The 22,308-nt window shown below is 35.5% G+C and overlaps 1 protein-coding gene across 1 annotated transcript in view; it reads right to left on the bottom strand.

Moving 5' to 3' along the window:
* The window catches only part of TNFAIP6 (TNF alpha induced protein 6), a 492,222-nt gene extending 472,015 nt beyond the window's left edge, over positions 1–20,207 (bottom strand). Inside the window, exon 1 of the mRNA XM_069080185.1 lies at positions 20,203–20,207. The gene's annotated coding sequence lies outside the window, so the exon portion shown is untranslated. The remainder of the gene's footprint in view (positions 1–20,202) is intronic.
* Between the last annotated feature and the right edge of the window lie 2,101 nt (positions 20,208–22,308).

The raw sequence follows: 22,308 nt of genomic DNA, 5'->3' as shown, positions 1-22,308 counted from the left end.
CTTTTTTTTCTTCCTTCCCCACCCTAACCTAGAGATGGCTACCATTAGACATAGATAGGTATATATAGATATAAAATTATTCTATACATACTTCTATTATATCAGTTCTTTCTCTGGATGCAGATAGCATCTTTCTTCATATGTCCTTTATAGTTAATTTGGGTATTTATAATAGGCAAAGTGACTTATTCTCTCAAAGTTCTTAAAACAATATTGCTGTTACTGTATACAATGTTCTCTTGATTCTGTTAATTTCCTTCCTCATTATTTCATGCGAATCTTTCCATTTTTAAAAAAGATTTTTGAGCTCATCACTTCTTACAGCATAGTAGTATTCCATCACAATAATATGCCACAACTTCCAGATTGCTCTCTAAAATGGATGGATCAGTTCATAATTCCACCAACAATGAATTAGTGTCCCAATTTTTTAAGAATGAGAGCTCTCTAAAAGTAGAATGGGAGGTTTAGAGTTTCTCATTATTGAGAGTTTTCAAGCAGAATCCATAACTGAACAAGCATTTGTTAAATATCTACTGTGTGCTAGGTGCTGGGGATACAGGATAAATTAAATTTAAAAAAATTCTGTGATTTTTTTCATAAAAGTCTTTTTTTTTCTAAATTATCTTTCTTAGCATTTTTCACCATTCCTTTGTTATTGTTTTTGCATGTACTTAATACTTATTTTTTCCTTAAAAATGCAAATACCATCAAGTGACATGATAGAAACACAGTGAGGTTTGAGTAGCAAAGGACATGGGTTTGAATATTGACCCTGCTACTTATTGCCTATTCAACCTTGGGAAAGTCTTTGCCTTTCTCTGAATCTTATCTCCAAATGACTTGGATTTTATGATCTCTTATATCCTTTCCAGGTCTAAATCTGTGATCTTTAACTAGGAGGAGATAATCTATCAAAAATCCAACACTTTAGCAAGGATGAGTTCACCAGATCAAGGAAGCTTGTATAATTTTCACATATGCACCTTGTTTGAGAAGGCCTTTAAGGTGACATTTTATTCTATGAAATCAAATGTTTTTTACTATTAAAATTATAATAGGATCTTGTATTCTCTACTTCTTTCATTTTCTTATGTAATGTTAAAGATGTGGTATACTGTGGAATATCTCTTGCAAGAACCTACCTATTTTTATGTAACATCTTCCTTTAGGATGCCCTCAGTGTGTATGTGGATTATTTTCATGATTTTTAAATAAGAAAATATGCATATATGTCAATAGTTATTAATGTTCTCTTGGTTCCTTTTTAATTTTTTGAGTAATAATAAAATTTAAGATTTGTTTCCCACAACTTTTGCATCATCTGTTTCTTCAGATAGCTTAAGAATGAATCAAAGGCTTGTCAAAATGATATCACCTCCAGCACAAACCTTCTCTGGAGAGAGTTTGGTCCAATCAGTTGCTTTTTGCCACACGTGTCTTCTTCCTTGCTGCTTCCACCCATCTTGTAAATACATCTGGAACAGTAATGTCAGAATCCACATACGCTGGCCCTAATGTCCTTGATAGTGGAAAGTATTTGTTAAAACACTCTTTTCCATCTTTATTCCATTGGTTGTTCTTGCAGTCCCATACTTGAATCTCTTTGGGATGACCTTGCTTAGTCTCTTACCAAGCTTTCTTTAGTCTGTCTTTTCCTTCCATGGCTTCTCTCTGTTTTATATAATGATGCTGCTTATAATGTCCTTCTCCATAAGTCTTTATGTTCTAAAGCAGTGTAGTGTTTTTATAACACATCTCTTCACTTGGTAGATGAGTCAAGGATCTGCTGGCAAGTTTCTTTTGGTCTCAGGTTACAATTGACTTAAATGTTAAACTTCAAAATGGAACTAATCATTGTCAATGTTCTTTCTTCCATCTGTATTCCCGTTTTTCAGCATCAGTGACTTTTAAAAAATAGGTCAGGCTGTTATTATTTTAATTTGCAGACTTTTTCTCATTTTTTCTGTCTGACTTCTGGCTAAAACCTCTAACAATGTCTTCTCTCCCCCATTAGCTCCCTGAGAGTAGGCATTCTTTTGCTTTTATACTTGCTTTCCCAGTTCTTAGCATAATACTTTGCACAAAGTAAGCTCTAAGCACATTATGTTTCCTTCCTTCCTTCATTCGTTTTGTTTTATTTTAGCTCAGTATCAATTTTTATTTTTGCTTTGACAAGTTTGTGCTCTGACTATTTGGACAGCTAATGCAGGAATGATTCCCACATCAGCAGTGTGTCATTTCCTGTCTATTCAAATGTCATCAAGTTCTTTTTGGTTGTTGTAATGTTATTCAGTGTTCGCCATGTCCAGTGCCTTTTGCTTCTTTTCTTGAATAAAGTATTCATGATTCATAGGCATGGGGCTTTACTATAGTCTTAAACTGTTTGACTTTCCTTCTTACTGACTCATGCTTGCTTCCCAATATAATTCTCACCTTCCTCACCTATTCTCTTCTTTGCATTGAAATTACCAAATATAAAAAATATTGATTTGATTTGAAGGGTGTTACTGAGTTCCTTGTAGATTTTCTGTACATCTGAAATACAAGATGGCTAAATATTCCATGAAATGATGTTTCTTGTTGCCTTTGGGTAAAAAAAAAATAAAGTGAACTCTGTGAATTCTTTAATTATCTTCCTAAGGAGGAGCTATGAACCCACCAACTATTTAGCTGCAGTATTTGTCTTCCGATTTTTTTATAACGCTGTTAGTATGTTTTAGTTTCTCCATGCTTTTGTACTTAGTGTTTTCCCTTGCTGGTGATTAGATGAGAATGTCACAGAGCACCAATAGCTAGGTAAGTATCATAGATGGTCTAAAAACTGATCCCTAGGATCTTCTTTATTTTTGACACTATGCCACTATTGCTACAGAAGAGGAAATGGGGGCTACATGTGACTAGACCCATTTTGCATTGTATTTTGTTACTTGGATTGCCATGCCAAATAGTGCATTACTAAGTAGCCAGCCTATTGGCTGTGAGACTCACCTTGGTCAGTTAGACTGATACTTGGGAAGCACTCTCTAATTTCAATATCATTCTCAGTCTTTCTAACATAGTGGAACCTGCTGGTGCTTATGTTCCATTGCCATAGACTTAGAGATGCTAGAGACACCTTTTTTCTTTGGAGCTCTGTAAAAGGACAGCTTGTCTTTTTCTACTTTGGGAATGGTGGTATATCTTATTTTGGGGATGATGGAGATATTGTATCAGTGTAAATTTCCTCGTCTTTCCCCTTGGATAGGGTGAGGTGGGAGCACAGAGGTTAGGCAGTGATGTGGTAGGAATGTGGATGAATCATCCCCAACTTGCCATGCAATCAGGATGCATTCTGACTGGTGGAGTATTAACCCAGAAGTGTAGAAGAAGCAATAATAACTGACTCTCTATAGTGCTTTAAGATTTGTGGAGCACTTTACATAAACAATCTCACGTGCTAGGAGGCAGACTCTGGAGTCAGAGCACTTGAATTCAAATACCTCCTCTAATGCTCATCATCTGTATGTCCTTGGGCAAGTCACTTCACATCTCTGGATATCAAATTCCTTATCCTTCAAATGAGGAATTTGGACTAGATGTCCTCTGAGGTCCCTTCCAGTTTGGTATCTGTGATCCTATGTCTACTCTCCCTTCTTCACTGAATTCAGCAACTGATCTGCAGCTTTTCTTGTGATCATAACACTTATCCTGATCCTTAGTGACAATATTCATCATGATAACCTTTTTATACTCCAGCTTTCTATAATTAGTCTGCCACAAATTCTCACAGAAATGGTCACGCCTTAAACCTGTGGTTGTTTAACCTAGGTTCCATTAACTTATTTAAAAATGTTTTGATTAATGTATTTCAATATAATTGATTTCCTTTGTAATCCTATATTTTTTGGAATGTTCAACGGCATTGTTCTGAAAAGGGAGCCAAAGGTATCCATGACAAAAAGAGGGTAAAATCCCTCCCTACATCTGACCATTATCCCTAAACTACTTCAACTCCAAAGTCTTGCACTGCTTCTCTCTGCTCACCAGCTTTCCACTTCTCTTATAGTTTCTTGAACTTTTTCTTTAACTTCATTATAATCTCTGGTTCCCTAAATCTTTCCCTGTTTTTCTACTCTATCATCACTGTTCTGCCTTCACTTTCCTCCTTTCCAAATCTGGACCCAACAGTTGACCAGACAACTGTTCTCTCCTCTTGAATCTCTTGCTTCTTTGTTCTTCTTCTGTTTACACCCTATTAATCCTCAACCCTGGGTCATTCCCATTCCCTCTGCACCCGTTAGTGAGCTGTTGAATGCTGCTTGTAGAAGACATAAAACTATTGAGTGAGTCTACCATACATTCATTTTTTTTCTAACTTTAACTGAGCCCTCATGACTGCATAACAATTCTTTTAAGTATTTCTGACTTATTCCCACCACACTCTGTATAGCAGCTGTTCCAAACTTTTATTATCTCCTCAAGCCCCCAACTCTGCCCTCTATCTTTTCTCTCACAGCAGATGACTATGCTTCATACTTTACTTAGAAGATTGAAATCATCTACAGTTAGGCACTTCATTTCCTATACTCTACACCTCAAAACCTGTCTTCATTCATCTCTTCTCAGGCTCCAGGGACAGAGGAGGAGTTTGTCCCTCTCCTTGACAAGGTAAGTTACTCTGCTTGTGTCTGATCTCAGACCTTCCAATACCCTATGAGATATAAAAAGTTAGAGAGAAATAGTTTCTGGTTAATTAATCATTTTATTAATTAATTAATAAAAGGGGTCAGTGGCATTCTCTAATGCCAAAGACCCCTCATGGAGACCACTTATATGCCCTTGGAAGAGGGGGTGTTCCTAAGGTTGGCAATCAACTCTGATTGACTAACAATTAATGAGAATAATGAATATTATAATGAGAGGTAGACCCATTCTAAAGAGAGGCTGAGGGCTATATCTTTGATCTCACTTTCTCACAGGCAATCCCCAGCCTTGGGTGATTTAGACAAAGGATCTACCCACCCAACCTGGAGTAGAACACGGTGGGCTTCCCCACTTGTTAAAAAAAAAATATATATATATATATATATATATATATATATATATATATATATAGTCTTTATTAATTTGTTTCTTTACTTTTAGTTTACAAGATTTAGTTCCACAATCCCTTGAATTTCAAATTTTCTCCCCTTCCCTCTCCTACCTCCCCCCCCCCCCCCCATTGGCGGCAATGAAGTATAGGATCTGCAAATACTTTCACATTAGACATTAGTCAGATTGTAAAGAAGGATTGTAATGAATGGAATGAACAATGGGAAAGAGGAAACAAAACTAAACAAGGAAAAGAAAGCGAGCAGATAGTTTGCTTCAGTCTACATTCAAACTCCGTTCTTTCTAGTTCTTTCTATGAATGTAGATATTTCCTTACATCATGAGTTTTTTGGAGTTGTCTTATAACCTTGTATTGCTGAGAAGAGTCCTGTCTATCAAAGTTAGTCATCACACATATGTTGTGTCTGTAATTGTGTACAAATTTCTCCTGGGTCTGCTCTTCTCACTCCACATCAGTTTGTATAAGTCTTTCTAGGTGAATATGAAGTCCATCTGTTCCTCATTTCTTATAGCACAATAGTATTGCATTACATTCATATACCATGACTTGTTTAGCCATTTCCCAATTGATGGGCATCCCCTTAATTTCCAATTCTTTGCCACCACTAAAAGAGCTGCTAATAAATATTTTTGTACATATGGGTCTTCCTCCCACTTCTATGATCTCTTTGGTATACAACCCTAGAAGCACTATTACTGGGTCAAAGGGTATGCAATCATTTATAACCCTTTGGGCATAGTTCCAGATTGCTCTCCAGAATGGTTGGATCAGTTCACAATTCCACAAACAATACATCAATACATTAGTGTTCCAATTTTTCCACATTCTCTCCAGCATTTGTCATTTTCTTGTTTTGCCATCCTAGCCAATCTGACTGGTGATATGTGTTACCTCAGAGTTGTTTTGATTTGTATTTCTCTAATCAATAGTGATATAGACATTTTTTCATATGCTTATAGTTATCTTTAATTTCTACCTCTGAAAATTGCCTGTTCATATCCTTTGACCATTTATCAATTGGGAAATGACTTGTATTCTTATAGATTTGACTCAATTCTCTGTATATTTTAGAAATGAGGCCTTTATCAGAGACACTGGTTGTAAAAATTCTTTCCCAATTTCCCACTTCCCTCTTAATCTTGGTTACATTGGCTTTGTTTATGCAGAAACTTTTCAATTTAATGTAATCAAGATGATCCATTTTGCATTTTATAATGCTCTCTAACTCTTATTTGGTCACAAAGTCTTCCCTTCTCCATAAATCTGTCAGGTAAACTATTTCTTTCCCAGATTGCTTACAGTATCAGCCTTTATACCTAGGTCATTCGCCCATTTAGACTTGATTTTAGTATACAGTGTTAAATAATGGTCTTTTCTGCCATATCATATTCTAGTTTCCCCAGCAGTTTTTGTCAAATAGTGAGTTTTTATCCAAAACACTGGGGTCTTTGGGTTTATCAAACAGTAGATTACTATAGTCATTGACACCTGAGTCTCATGTATCCAATCTATTCCACTGATCCACTACTTTATTCCTCAGCCCGTACCAAGTAGTTTTGATGACTGCTGCATTATAATACAGATTAAAAAATATTTTGATTAATGCATTTCAATATAATTGGTTTCCTTTGTAATCCTATATTTTTTGGAAAGTTTCAGACCCTACTTGGTTGGGGTCTGAACAAGATTGAGGAGAAAGTTAGTCTATTCTCATTATCTGAAATGTCCTTCAGATGCTGGGTTAACCTACTGGAGAATGAGGATATAGGAAAGGAAAAAACCCTGCATCTCCCCAATAATTTGTCATTTAATATTAATTTCTCTCAATCACACAGAGACTTGGCCCTTTTTATTTTCTGATATGTTGCCTTATTCTAGCTAGTGTTTTTTCTTGATTGCTTACAGATAAATTCAGGTCTTTGGCATTCTTGGTAAGCTTTCTCTTGACCTTGAGACCTATCCCCTCAAGATGCTGTTCTATCTCATTTCTCTTAACTGTCAAACTCCTAGAAAGAACTCTCTATACTTGCTTCTGCTTTTCCATCACTCATTCATTCTTCAACCTCCTGCATTGTGATTTCTGACCCTTCAATAGGTATACTATTGAAACTGTATTTTCAATGATTACCAATTACCTCTTAATTGCTTTATCTGATGACCTTTTGCTTTTTTCATCGACACATTTTGCTTTTACACACCAGTCATTTTCCTGGAAAAAAAGTCAGTCCCTTCTCATAAAAAAGAATTAAATTAAACTTCCTAATTGAATGACACGTACTATGCCACTTTCCATCTTATAGTTTGCTATCTGTTGTCACAAAGAAAGGATGTATGCTTTAAATTTGTTGAATTAGAACCAACATTGTTCATTGTATATGGCTTGAATTCTGTTTCCTTCTGACAAATAGCATTTATATAGTGCTTCCAGGTTTGCAAAGCTCTTTACAAATATTGTCTCATTTTATCACAACAATCCTGAGAAATAGTGTTGTCTTTATTTGAATTGTTGTGGTCTCTGTCTCTGTCTTTGTCTCTGTTTGTCTCTGTCCCTCTCATCTTTTTCTTTGTCTCTTTCTTCATTTCTAGGTTCCATTTTCTTCATTTTGCATGAGTTTATACAAGTTTTTGTTCAGGTTTCTTGGAATTCTTCATAATTGTCAATCCTCACAATGCCATTACATTTCAATTTGCTTGCATACCACAGTTGTTACCATTTTTGAATCATTGGGTATTTTAAAATTTATTTAATTTCAGCTTTTTTTATTATTATAAAATAATGCTGTTTTGAAAATTTTACACTAGAGGCTCTTTCTTTCTATTGTTGATTCCCTTTAGGCTCAAATCTCAAAGTGAAATTGCTAAAAGAAAAGGTATAAATAACAACAATTTTTTCTTACATAATTCCAAATAGGTTTTTTTTTGTTTTGTTTTGTTTGCTTTTTGGAGGACAATTGGGGTTAAGTAACTTGCCTAAGGTTACACAGCTAGTTTTTTTGTGTGGGTGTTAAGTGTCTGAGGCCAGAACCGAACTCGGGTCCTCCGGACTCCAGGGCCGGCACTTTACTCACTGTGCCACCTAGTTGCCCTCCAAATTGTTTTTCTGAAATTGTTGGACCATTTCATAGTTCCTACAAATAACTATCATCTTTTCTCTCAGTCTTATAAAGATCCCTATTCTTTCAACATTTACTCAAATGGTAGAGACTCAAAGACCTTTGACATCTTGCTTATCATCTTCTGAATACTCTCCAGATTTTCAATGTCCTTTTTTAACTAGAGAATCCAAGATTACACCTCACATTCCAGATGTGGTCTGAATGTGCAATGTATAATGTGACCACTACCTCCTTATTTCTAGAAGCTGTGTTTCTTTTAATGCAGCTCAAGACCATATTCACTTTTAGGCTCTCCTATCCTACTCTTGACACCTATTGATCTTGCAGTCCTAGATATATATCCCCTGGATATATATTTTTCAGAATAACTGTTATCTAATCATTCCTGCCTTGTTTGGTACTTGTGAAGTTCATTTTTTTAAATTCATGTGAGAGACTTGATATTAATCACAATTTAATTTTATCTTATTAGATCCAGCCTTACATTCCACCCTATCAGGATCTTTTTGGATCTGCATTCTATCATCCAGCAAGTATATTTGCTATTCCTTGCAGATTTGTGTCATCTGTAAATTTGATAAGAGTGCCACCTCTACCTTTATTCAAATCATTGATAAAAATTTCAAACAGCACACATCCAGGAAGAGGTTTTTGGGTATTCTCCCCTGACAGACTCTTCCCAAGTTAAAGACATACTATGTGAGTCAAACCATCCCAGTGGGTCTGAATCAATATAATTATACTGTCTGTAGTCTTACATCTTTGTATCTTTTCCACAATAAAAATCTGAAGATATTTGTTAAATGTTTTCTTAAAGTCTACATAAGTTCTATCTACAGCATTGTCTTGACCTAGCAGCTCAGTAATCAAATGAAAAAAGTAACCAAAGTTAGTTGGGCATAATTGATTCTTGATAAAACTATGCTGGTTTTTTGAAATGACTGTTTCTTTGTTCTTTATATCCCCTAAATGCCTTTCAAAAATTATTATTAATACATTTTAGAATTATTAAAAATTATTAAATTAATTAAAATTATTTAGTAATAGAAATCAAGTTCACTAGCCTGTAGTTCACAGATTTTCTTCTCTTCCTCTCTGAAATTAAGGATAGTATTTGCTCCTTTTTCATCCAGTGGTATCTCTCCCATTATTCATAGTCTTTCAAATATCAAATATCATTTTCTTTCAGTACTCAAGAATATAGATCATTTCATGCAAGTTACTTGAATTCATAAAAAATATCCAGGTACTCTCTTACTTATTACTTAGTTTGTATATAAACTTCCTGTTATCCATTATTATTCTGACTTCTCCATTTCAAAAGGCATTTTTGTTGACAGGGAAAATAGAAGCAAAATAAGAATTGAACAGCTTCTCTGCCCTTCCTCTCCAGAGAGTAGAATCAGGAGCAATGGAAAGAAATTACAATTTGGACTTGATGTCAAAACTTGTTCAAAAGTGAGATGAACTTCAAGAGTTGATGGATTAATCTCATTGGAGATCATTATGCAGAAGCTAGATGACCATTTGTTGGGTATGTTATAATAAGGAACCCTTTCAAATATGGGTCAGAATACATTGCTATAATTCCATGAAATTTTATTCTATACATTAATTCTGTTTTTTCTTTGTTTTAAATGTATTTCTTCTATGTAGCAATATGTTGGATTGTGGTTTTTAATCCATTCTACAATTCTCTTTCATTTTTTGAGTGTTGAACTCATTAAAATGCCGTTATAATCATTTTTGATTTTTAATATATCAAATCATATCATACTATTTAAAAAAAAACACAACTGTTACTAGGTATTTGAGGCATGTGATGCTTGAAAAATATCCAATCCTGTTCTCGTTTCTCAAACTTCCTCCTGTCACTCTACCTATTTCAAACACAAACTACTTATTACTTATTACATTGCTCTTTACTTTCTTATATTACCATTTCCTAGCCCAAATGAGTGTGGTTCAGGATCTTCCCTCTAACCCATATGCCTATCTTTTTTTTCAAAATATTATCTGCATAACTACACTCCAAGAAATACAAATTCTCTTCCTCTCCACTTCTTCCTTCTTCTGGGATTAAATCACAAATAATCTTTCTTTATTCTCTCAGTGACCCACAGGTATGATAAGATTTAGAAAAATAAAAACTCTTATTTCATCATGTAAATGTTGATTTTTCATTTGATCTTTACATTCAATGTCAATTTGATTACCTTACTCAAGGTTCTTTTTTTTTTTTTTTTGGAGGACAGTTGGGGTTAAGTAACTTGCCCAAGGTCACAGGGCTAGTTTTTTTTTTTTTACTTAAGTTTCTTTTGATAAATTTGCATAGCTCTAGTTTTCTCAGGAGAAACAGTGCTAATTCCTCCATTCTACAAAAGGCCATCTTTTTTTTTTTATGAAGGATTATGCTCACTGTCGTATGATATACTATTTTATAAGACCAATCAGTTTCCTCTGTACTTCATTATATTGGATTCTAGGCTTTTGTTCTATTTCTCTTATTAAGAATATTCTCTTATTGATGGGAAGTTCTTTCCAATTAGGACTTTTTTTTTTTGATGTGTTAAGGCTCCTTTTTCCTGACTGCCTCTCAGATTCTTTTTTCTCTTTTATGTAGAAGCTTTAGATCTTGGCAACTACATTCCTGTATGAGTTAAAATTGAGACTCTTTTATAATTATGTCTTATGGCTTCTATTTATCTCTACTTTGGTCTGATTTACTAATACTTTGGGGAAATTTTGATTTATGAAATTCTGAGACTGTCATGGTGCTCCGATTATCTCACTGAATTCTGTCTTTAAGGATTATAGAAATTCTAAATTTTACTAGATTTTGCTCATTTCATTAATTTTCTAATAGTCTTTGCTTTATCTCCTCAATTTTGAGTTCTGAATGTCCTTTTCTTGTTCAATGGTTCATATCTTAGAGAGATTTTTCCACCATTTACTTTAGACAGTTTATTATCTTGTATGATTGAATTATTTTTTGAAATCTCTAATTTTGAATCTGAATCTCACACCTATTTCTTTCTTTAATTCTTTTTATAATTGAATTTCTAAACCATTTTGGAGATTCTGTCAGTTATTTTCATTTTTATTTTAATTTAATTTGTTATTGCAGTATTGTCTCTTTTTTATGAGGGCCTCAACTTACATCCCCATTATATTTATATATTGTAATTATAATAGTAGCTAGCATTTATGTAGCACTTTAATGCTTAACAATCTCTTTACAATATTATCTCATTTTATCTTTATAACAAACCTGCAATTCATGTGCTATTAGTTCCCCCATTTTACAGATAATGAAAATGAGCAGACAGAGGTTAACTTTTTAAAGTCATAAATCTAGTAAATGTCTACTTCAGGATTTAAACTCAGGTCTTTCTTCTTCTGTCACTCTATCTACTATACCACCTGGCTGAGCCTTTGTTTTGTTTACTCTTTCAGTAGATCTGTTAGTTTTTCTGTGAGACTTGCTCTGACATGATTTGTTCCCTTTCCCTTCTTCTTTGTTAAATTGAAGAATTAATTAATTTGATTTTCTGCATTTCCATGGTTTAGCTAAAGTGTGTTTATTACTTGTGTATACAAGAGCAGAACTAGATAATGGATACACAAAGCAGCACTCACAGATGTGTTTCTTCTTCCCTTTCCTTAAGTCCAGTATGGTTGACCAGTCTCTAGTCTTGCACCTTGTTTGAGGAAACAATCAAGCTGAAAGATGAAGGTGAGGAAGCCCAATGTGGAGAGATGGAAATACTAAGGGGATTGATGAAGGTATAGTTGGCTGGACACAGTGATATAGCTGTGATTGGTATATTCTAAGAACAAATACTGTAAGGTGATTTCCATTGTCCTGCCTAGGCATAGCATTCTTTTCTATGGGAACATATTTCTCCATTGTTTCTTTATGTTCACAATACCTAGTCTATACACAGGTCTTGGCAGTGTTATAAGTCTCTCTAGAAATACAACTATTTAGGCAGGCCTAGGATATTTATTCCATAGCTATTCTTTTTCTTCTTTTTTAATTTTATTTGGTGAATTTATTGCTCTTTTGAGGAAATCAAAGTTAGATAGTCTTCAACATGACCTCTTACTCTTCTTGCCAGAAGTCTGAATCTAATCGGTATTTCTCTTTTTCATTTCCTCTTATTTTTCTTTTGTTGATTTCCTCATCTATTCATTGGCAGGCAGCTTTCTGATTAGAAAAAGAGATCTCAATAATGTAGTGTGTTTCACAGTCAATAGCATGAATATTCTGATGGCTTTTATAAGTATTCATTTTCTTCAATCTTTCTACAGTACTTAACATTATTGACTATATCTTACTTCTGGATACTTATTTCTTGTGTGTCTTCTGTGATGCTTCTCTTTCCTAGTACTTCTAACTGAATGACATTTCCTTTTCCTCTCCTTTGCTAATGAATTTTCTTTTTATTTTTTATTAAAGCAAGCGGGGTTAAGTAACTTGCTCCAGGTTACACGGCCAGTTATTTCTGGGTGTGGTGCTGAGTATCTGAGCCCGGATTTGATCCAGGTCATCCCGACACTGGAGCCGGTGCTCTTACTCGCTGAGCTACCTGGCCGCCCCTAAGTAATCGGGGTTAAGTACCTTGCTCAAGGTTACACGGCCAGGTGTTTCTGGGTGGGTGCTAAGTGTCTGAGCCCGGGATTCGATCTCCAGGTCATCCCGACACTGGAGCCGGTGCTCTTACTCTCTTACTCACTGAGCCACCTGGCCGCCCTGATAATGAATTTTCATTCTTTTGTCCCCTAAAAGTGAGTGTCTTTCAACATTGTTGTGGACGTACTTCTTTTCCTTTCCTTCTCTCTCTTGATGAACTTAAGTGTTTCTACAGCGTCTCTTACCACTCCTTCCCAAATAATTGCTAAATCTATTTATTTGGCTCTACTATCTCTCCTAAAACCTAGTCCTACAATTTCAACTGCTTAATAATTCTACTTGGGTATCCTGCTGGCATCTCAAGTTTAATATATTCCATAATAAACATAATTTTCTTCCAAACATCCTTTTTTTACTCTTAACTTCCTTACTTTAGTTGATGGGTCCTATTACCTAGTTACCCAAGTTACAAAACTTGATATCATCTCTGACTTTTCTCATATCCTAATCCTTCATATTCCACTAGTTGACAAATACTGTGAATTTTGCCAAAATCATTCTGAAATCTTTCTCCTTTTCTTCACTCCCACTGTTACTACCCTTGTTTAAGTTCCTATTCCTCCTGTCTCCTGTCCCTGTCTTTAACCTCTTGCTTCTAATTCATCTTTCCTACACAGCTTCTAAATATTCTTTTCCAGGCATAGATCTGATCTGCCACTTTCTTATTAAAAATCTTCCAATAGTTTCCTTCTTTTCCTCTTCCTTAAATAACAAAACCTAAATGATAAAAACCATGTGTTACAGGAATGTAAATTTTTAAGATCTTCCTTGCCCCTAGGTTAAGTGTACCTGGAGCCTGTGGTGGGAGGCTTGTTTTTCAGGAACGCCCACACCTTGGTGCTTTGTGATTGGGCAGTGGGGAGGGTTGTTACATTCTCTGACCCAGGAGAAGGCTTTATAATCCCTGATGTGAGACTTTGTTTTGGGTCTCACTTTGAGAAGTGTTGTGTGATTTGACCAGACAAGACTCTGGGCAGCCTTTGAGAGCCCTCTGGCTTTGAAAAACCCAGATGTTAAAGCTTCCCTCTCTGGTGACTGTGATTTGGTATGCATGTAATGGTTGGACAGTTGGAGGCCTCTCTGCTTGAAATGTTTCTGTCTGTATACTCTGAAGGTCAGGGTGCTGACCTTTTTCCCCTGAACTAGGTAAATGATATATTTGATTGGTTAAAGCAAGATTGTTAACCCATTTTGAGTTGCTTTCCTTTAGAAAAGCAGATCTAAGAACCTGTGTTGGCAGTCACCCTGGTGATTCTGGGGTGCTTGCTGCTACCCCATGGTATTTAAGTCCCTGTACAACTTAACTTCAGTCTATCTTTCTAGCTTTATTTTACATTATTTCTTTACATGAATTCTATATTCTAACCAAACAGCTGTTATTTGTTCCATAGTCTTATCTAATTGTCCTTAGCCATTGTATATTATTTGTGCTACATGTCTCTTATGGCTGGAATGTGCTCCTTCATCTCCAACTACTAAAAGATTTATCTCCTTTCCATACCCAACTCAGGTACTACCCTGATCTCCCCAGTTAAACATGATATGTCCAAGTTTTCCTGGAGCACTTTTTGGGGAGCTTTCATTTGTTTTTAAAAGACTCTACCTTGTTTACATGTATCTCCTCCATGTAATTTCCTCTCAAATAAATTTTGAGCTCCATGAGTGGAGAGACCATGCTATTTGGAGGATTAACTGTATCCTCAATAATTGTGCCGTGACATACATAGTAGACACCTAATAATTGCTTGCTAAGTTAAACTCTGGTAAAAATAAATTTTTATGGATTTTCTAGTTCAAGAGAAATTTTACAGTTTTAATGATCCCCTTTACTTAAGGGGGCACAGACATTTGAGCTATCTGCATGATTATTTCTTATCACCCAGGTAAAGTGTGAATAGTCAATGGGTATCTTAGGATGATCTATTTGGGAGTTTATTTGATGCTTCAAATAATTGTAGCATTGTTATTGCTTCTTTTTTATTCCCCTCCCTGATGATCATTTTTCTGACTAATTAAAGAGAAACTACCTTCTGTGAATTGAGCATATGCTTTATACCTCAAGCCCAGGTCTCCCTATGCATTAATGAAAAAAATTTATGTTAAAGGAGTAGAATGAACATAAGTCTCCAGGAAAGCCATGGAATAGACCTCTCTTTTAGGTAGGGTTATGGTGGCTCCCTTGGAAAGTGAGTTTTATTTCCTGGAATTTCCTCAGGACATACTTCCTGGCTTGTCCAGGGCTGGAATGACCTATATTCATACTGGACTTTATAATTAAGCTAATGGATTATTAATCAAGAATTGCCATTTGCCCTTTTCTGAATCTGCCTAATAGGTGGGCCCTGTTCCAAATATAGATGATGGAAAGATTTTTGTCGCTAGTTATTCACCACCACAACTCTTAACTCCCATATGTGTAATACTTCATAGTTTTCAGAAAGTTTTCATCAACTTTAGAAAATTTTATTCTCACACATCCCCTAAGAAATAGGCATGGAAGATCAAGGAAGCACTGATTTGCAGCTGGATAGGACCTCTGAGACCATCTGGTCCAACTGTCTCAGAGCTTATGTGATTTTTGCCCATGGTCATACAGGCCAATCATACAAACGGGGAAACCTCTATCAGCATAAGTGGTGAAACTGGTGTTAGAACCCTAGTATCCCCAGTGCTCTTATATGATGATATTGTCATCATGTTTCCTCTCTTAAAGACACTTCTGTTTCTGTTGAGATATTTTGATACCTGCTATTCCTGGGGTCTCTCCATATGAGGTGAATTAAATCCTTACTTTGCTTTTAATCTTATGAGGATTAAAGAAAAACTACAGAATGAAAGACTGTATTTCAGACTAGGTTTAGTGTATTGAGTTGAAAATGACCCCAAACATACTCCCAATGAGTTCAGCACGATAAAAATTTGTCGTGTTCAGAGAAAATAGATGAGCATCTTCCCACACACTATAGAAGGTATTAGAAGGACAAACAAAGGAATCTAGTTGACTTGCTATTGTCTTCCTGGACACTATTAATCTTTTTTCCCCCATGGAGAATAATGGCTGTATACAAGAAGTGCACATTTATCTAGGCAGGACGTGGAAGCATGGAAAAGCATGTCACCTTGTCTGTCATTGCATGTCAAGGTGGACTGGTAAGGATGTGCACCAGAGACCAGGACAGATGAGAGGAGTTTGTCTTTTAAGGATGGGTTGGTGTGTGTGGCAGTGAATGTCATATGTGTTGTGTGTAATATATGACAAAAATATTTGTCTTTTTGATATTACATTTGTAGGAAGAATAGAAGACTTGTTTTCAAAGAAACAGTTACAATGATAAAAGATACGGCTTCAACTCTCAACTCAGTTCCATTCTGTTCAACAAACATTTCTTAGGTGCCTACTAGAAGTTCTAGGTCCAAATTCTGCCTATGAATCTCACTAGCTGTGTGACCTTCAGCAAATTACTTAGTGTCTCAGACACTTGTCCATGTCCTCACCTGTAAAATAGGTATGATGATGATGATAATGTATGGAATATTTAATTGTTCAAGACTATAATCTCATGCTGATGGCATACCTTTGCATCTTAACCCTTCAAATGAGTCTGTGATACATACATTACTTGGGCTCTTGGCCCAGTTGTGTTGCTTGTGTAGCCTTAAGCAAATTAGTTCAACTTTATACCTCTTTTCTCATCTGCGAAACAGAGACTGATCTCTCTCCTGCTTAGTTCAGCAAGTTGCAGTGAAGGTCAAATGAGGTTGCAAATGTAGACTCTGGTGTCTCAAACCATGATTCCAGCAGTGTCAGTCTTCCTTCTGTTGGTGCATGCAGACTGTAACCCTTTCAGACCTTAGTAGAAAGTCTGTGTGAATAGGCCTTTATAAGGTCAATTATAAGATATATGAGATTATAATAAGATTTATATATTGTTATAAGATTTATAAGAAGAAACCACATTCTGGTGTCCATCCTTTTGCTGCTGACTCTTTTTTACAATTAGCTTGACTGGCTCTTCGACAATAAACATGTAGTTCCCTGACTAGACCAGGGATTGGGCTGCTGCATATTTTTGTATGGACCACAAACTACGATTTTTTTTTTTTGGTTATTGTTGTTTAGACATTTTCAGTCATGTCTGACTCCATGATCCCTTTTCGAGTTTTCTTGGCAGAAATACTTGCCATTTCCTTCTCCAGTTCATTTTACAGATAAGGAAACTGAGGCAAACAAGATTCAGTGACTTGTCTAGGATCACACGGCTAGTAGGTATCCAAGTCCTGATTTGAACTCAGGTCCTCCTGACTTCAGTCCACTGTGCCACCTAGTTGCCTAACTGGACTGCATGAAATAAGGTAGTGGATTGGATTTGGACCTCAGGCCATAGTTTGATAACTCTTATCCTGGACCATTATCAAAATCTCACTATAGAACCTGCCAGAGCTTGTATCCCACTGACATAATCATCAATAATCCAGGGTCTCCTTTACAATATGATTGGATGTTAGAGATGGAAAATGTGGTCAGACTAAATAAGAATATTGTGTTCTGTTCTGTCTGCCACATTTTGGGAAGAGCATTGATGAGCTCAAGAGAGTGCTGAGGAGGGCAATCAGGATGAGAGGGGGTTTCAAGCCTATTTCACATGAAGATTGCTGAAGAAACCGTAAATGTCATCCTAGAGGAGAGAAGAATTAAAGGGTGGGGGGAAATGTAATAACTCTCTCTGGCATTTGAAGGATTGTCACATTAGAAGAGGGATTAGATTTATTTTACATGTTCCCAGACCTAGAAGTTATGGGTAAAAAATAGAGACAAATATGGTTTTGAAGTAAGAAAAAACTTCCTAATAATTAGAGGTGCTCAAAAATAGAATGGGCTCCTTTGGAGAGGGTGGGCTCCCCTCAGTGGAGGTCTTAAAGCAAATACTGAATCACTGCTTTCTAACTATGTTGTAGAGGGATTGCTTTTTTTTCAGCAATGGACTAGACTAAATACTTACTGAGGAACTTTCCAACTCTGAAATTCTGTCATTTTTGTGAGTCTGTGAAAGCACTTTGAAAAATATAAAGCACTCTATAAATCAAGTTGTTACTACTAGTCTTACTATTATGATAATTATTTTATTCTCATTCTTTTTGATGCGGTTCAGATGGAAACAGTCTTAGAATAAGTTTCTCTTACTATTATTTCTTTATATTCAGTGTTCAATGGACTATTGCACCGCTGGGTGCTTTTTGTTCAATAAAAGTATCAGGATGCAAGATCCTCCTCTGTAGACTCCTTGAAAGCATCCTCATTACAATGAAGCAGCAGACAGGACAATAGGGATGCTATGTATCTCATCCTTTTCCTGCATAAAATTTTATCTTTGGTTAGGCCTCTATAATTTTTTTGTATTTTTAAATATTTTAAAAAATAGTTATTCGTTTTTAGTTTTCAACATTCACTTTTGCAAGATTTTGAGCTCTAATTTTTACCTCCTCCCTCCACTCCACCTCCCCAAGACAGCATGCAATTTGATATAGGTTGAATCATATTAAACATGTTTCCATATTAGTCATGTTGTGAAAGAAGGATCAGAACAAAAGGGAAAAACCATGAAAAAGAGAAAACAAACAAACAGAAAAAGAGAAAATAGTATGCTTCAATCTGCTTTCAGGATTCATAGTTCTTTCTCTGGATGTGGATAGCATTTTTCCATTATGAGTCTTTTGGAATTTAGACCTCTATAATTTTTTAAAAATTTATTTACTTCATTCTGAACTTAAGAAATAGAACATGCATTTCCTTAACATAGAATTAGAAAAAAAAGATGAAACTGCAAATCTATTATGTACAACTTTCTTATCCTTTAAAAAATATAATAAAGTTATCATACAACCTTTTTCTCTTTTTTCCCCTTTATTTTCTCTCCCCTCCCCCCCATAGCTACCATTAGACACAACTATGTGTATATATGTATGTAAAACCATTCTATGCATACTTCTATTTATCAATTCTTTCTTTAGTTGCAGATAGTGTCATCCTTCATATGTCCTCTGTATTTAATTTTGGCATAATAATAATTAAAAATTTTTTTATTCCCTGAGGGTTGGAGATTATAAGTATTTGGGATGGTAAAACTACTAAAATATGTTTAACCTTTTATTAATCAATGTTATGTCTGTCTTATTATGGACAACGATTTGGTTTGTGATAGTGGTCTGGTTCAAGTAGAGTGTTTTGGCTGTTATCCAGAATATTTCGAAGTCTGCATATGTAGATTGAGGACAAAGGAATGGAAAGGAACTAGGATTTATAAAGCACCTATTTATATTATATATTTGTAAAGTGCTTAGCCAGACAATGTGCTAAGCACTTTACAAATATTATTTCATTTGATTGTCACAACTCTGAGAGGTAGATTATCCTCATTTTATAGATGAAGAAACTGAGGACTTGCCCAAGTGTTACTTGCCTTAGGTAGCTTGTAAATGTCTGAAGTAAAATTTGAACTCAGGCCCTCCAGACTTCAGGCCCAGTACTTTATCCATTATTGCCATCTAGCTGCCTCTAGGGGATTTAGTTGATCTTAATGGGGATTTTGTCCAGAGTCAGCAAGCTTCTGGGGTATAATCTTGCAGGTATTAGGTAGATGCGGCAGCCTAAAGTAATGTGTTGGGCAGTCTCCACCATTTTGTTATATAAAACACATTGATTGCTAAGTCTGGGCTCCTTAACGATAACCATTCAGTAGGTTATGGTGTCAAAGAACTGTATCTGAATTGTTATTATAACTCCATTCCTCCCATAAACAAATCCTCATGACTCAGCCACATGTAGGATACTTTCTTCCTGACACATATTATCTTTGCCCTTTGATTCCGTTCTTGGATCTTTGTTTCATGATCCAGAGGTGAGCTACTTTTTGTGACTTTCAACAAATCCAATGACAGATACTTGTTCTCCTTTACTTTTCTGTGGTGAAGTGATATGTTCTTAGTTCAAAAATGTTTCTGTAGGTTTTTGACATGTTTATTCACGTGCTCTAAGACTGACTAGTAAGCCTCTTTTCATTATTTGGTATAGAAGTGTTGATATTTCTATTGCTGCCTTTGGATGATGGGTCCTATCAGTTTTTGTTAGGGTATTTTAATGTGTTATAGACCATTTTATAATTCCAAAGAGGTACATTCATTGGTATTGTACAGGTGTTAATTGCTTTAAATGCATTCTCTTTCAACTTTGATTTCAGGAAGTTAATAAATCTCTTAACATATTCATCCACAGCATTCTTCTTGCTATCTGTATGCCCCATGTACTTTGCCTGCAGCAGACCAGAATATTTTTAATGTGACCCCCAGTTTTAAGATTTAAGCCTTCAAGCCTCCATCTCTCCTTGGTACATGGTCAGAATTTTACACCTATCCAGTGCAAATGACATTTTACATTATTGGAGAGAGCTTTACATAAACTTGGATTCAAATATTCACTAGTAAGGTTTTTATTTGGCACATTCAATAGAGGCAAATGGAAAAAAAATTAAGTTGTCGCCTTTTTTGGTTGTAAATACTAGGATGAGATCTTAGGCTATATTTCTTATCTTTAGGGACCTTTCCCCTCCTATGTACTTTAGAGGGAGCATTTATGTGAAAAATCTCAATGAAATAATTTTCTTTCATTAAAAAAAAAAACAATGCTTTATACAGGATTTTATAATGTATCACAAAAGGAAGCAGTGTGTTGTGTGGATTGGCAGTCAGAGACAGGTATTCTAAGCCCACCTCTGCTACAAATTTGCCTTGTGAACTTGAGTAATTTCAACTCTTTGAACCTTTTCCTCATCTATATTTCTTCTTCCAAAAACTGAGAGGGATTAGAGAAGAAGACCTTAGTTTCTACTAGCTTAAACATCCTATGATTTTATACTCAGCATTTTATAACTTGAAATGAATCAAATAACAAGTAGTAGACAAAACCAAACCAAACCTATCATTAAATAGTTATGAAATCTGAGTCAAAACGAACAAGTCAATAATTTCCCTTCCTGGGGTGGCCAGGTGGCTCAGCGAGTAAGAGCACTGGCCCCAGAGTCGGGATGACCTGGGATCAAATCCGGGCTCAGACACTTAGCATCCACCCAGAAACACCTGGCTGTGTAACCTTGAGCAAGTTACTTAACCTCAATTGCTTAAAAAAAAAATTTCCTTCCTTCTTTGATCCTTGGATGATACAGCAAAACTTTTTCCTGGAAAATGAGGTGAATATCTTATCACTTTACCTGTTCATGTTCCTACCCCCTGTATTCTTGTCTATATCTAAAGTTTATATTTGGACCACAAGTATATGCCTAGAGACAATAGTTATAAAGAGATGATAGCTTCACAGTCATAACAAAATTTAGCTTTTTTGTTCGGGATGATTGCTTACCCTATTCCTTCAGAACAAAGAAAATGAGGGTGGGGTGGGGGTGGGGGATGAAGGACTCAGTAAAACCTTGCATTACAGGAGGAGACATGCTGATGCAGACCCCATTTGCCTTGCTTAGCATTCTGTCTTACTTGCTCTTAATGATTGACTTATCAATCTACAATGAATGGGAAGGCCTGCTCATTTAGCTGTTGGCATTCTTACTTGTTTGCTGAAATGTCAGTGGGGGAGTTATGCACTCAGGCTGACATTAGGGCTGGAAAATTTTCTTGTCAAAGATGGGTATGCACTAGCACATTCTCTGGAAGAGGCTACTTCATATCTCTTTAATCATTTTACTGGTTAATTCCCTAGTTACCAATCTATCATGATGAATGGAATACAAATGAAAAACATAAAAGACAAAGAAACTACTGTATTCTTGTATTAAGTAAGATAATAATGCAATTTTAAAGTCACAGGTATATTTATTTATATCCAGCTGGCTGAAAATGCTTTCTTTCTTTATTAACCTGTCACTAACCAAATTTGGGCCTTTTTTAAACTAATGCTGCTGCCAAAGTGTGATTCTGTAAGAGGTAAATATCTCTACAGAGAGAAGTTAGAACATAAATTTTCTCAGTCTCTGACAAGGTTTAAAAATGGTGTCTCTTGTGTATTACTCTCCATGGGAGACTTTGAGCCTACCTCTAATACAAGGATTTGACTTAAAACAAAATAAATACCTATGTTACATGAAACTGAGCTGTAACTATGGCAGGGTTGGTAGACCTTTGTCCTTGGGTCTTGAAATTTAGAAGATATGAAAATAGCATCTCTAGATACCCTTCCTCTATAGTAACTTATTTCTTGTTCTTCTACCTTTATGCCTTTACTAAAACTATTTCTTTTACTATGTGTCCTCCCTTTTATATCTACTTTTTGAAATCCTATCCCATATTGCAAAGTTCAACTCTATTGTCATGTTTTCTATTAAAATATTTTTGTT

The sequence above is a fragment of the Petaurus breviceps genome, unplaced genomic scaffold (assembly GCF_028583685.1).
Source record: "Petaurus breviceps papuanus isolate PSGF00001 unplaced genomic scaffold, PetGlider_PUasm1.0 91133, whole genome shotgun sequence".
NCBI classification, from domain to species: Eukaryota; Metazoa; Chordata; class Mammalia; order Diprotodontia; family Petauridae; genus Petaurus; species Petaurus breviceps.
Note: the sequence above shows the minus strand (reverse complement) of the source record. Positions and strands in the feature narration are given on the sequence as shown.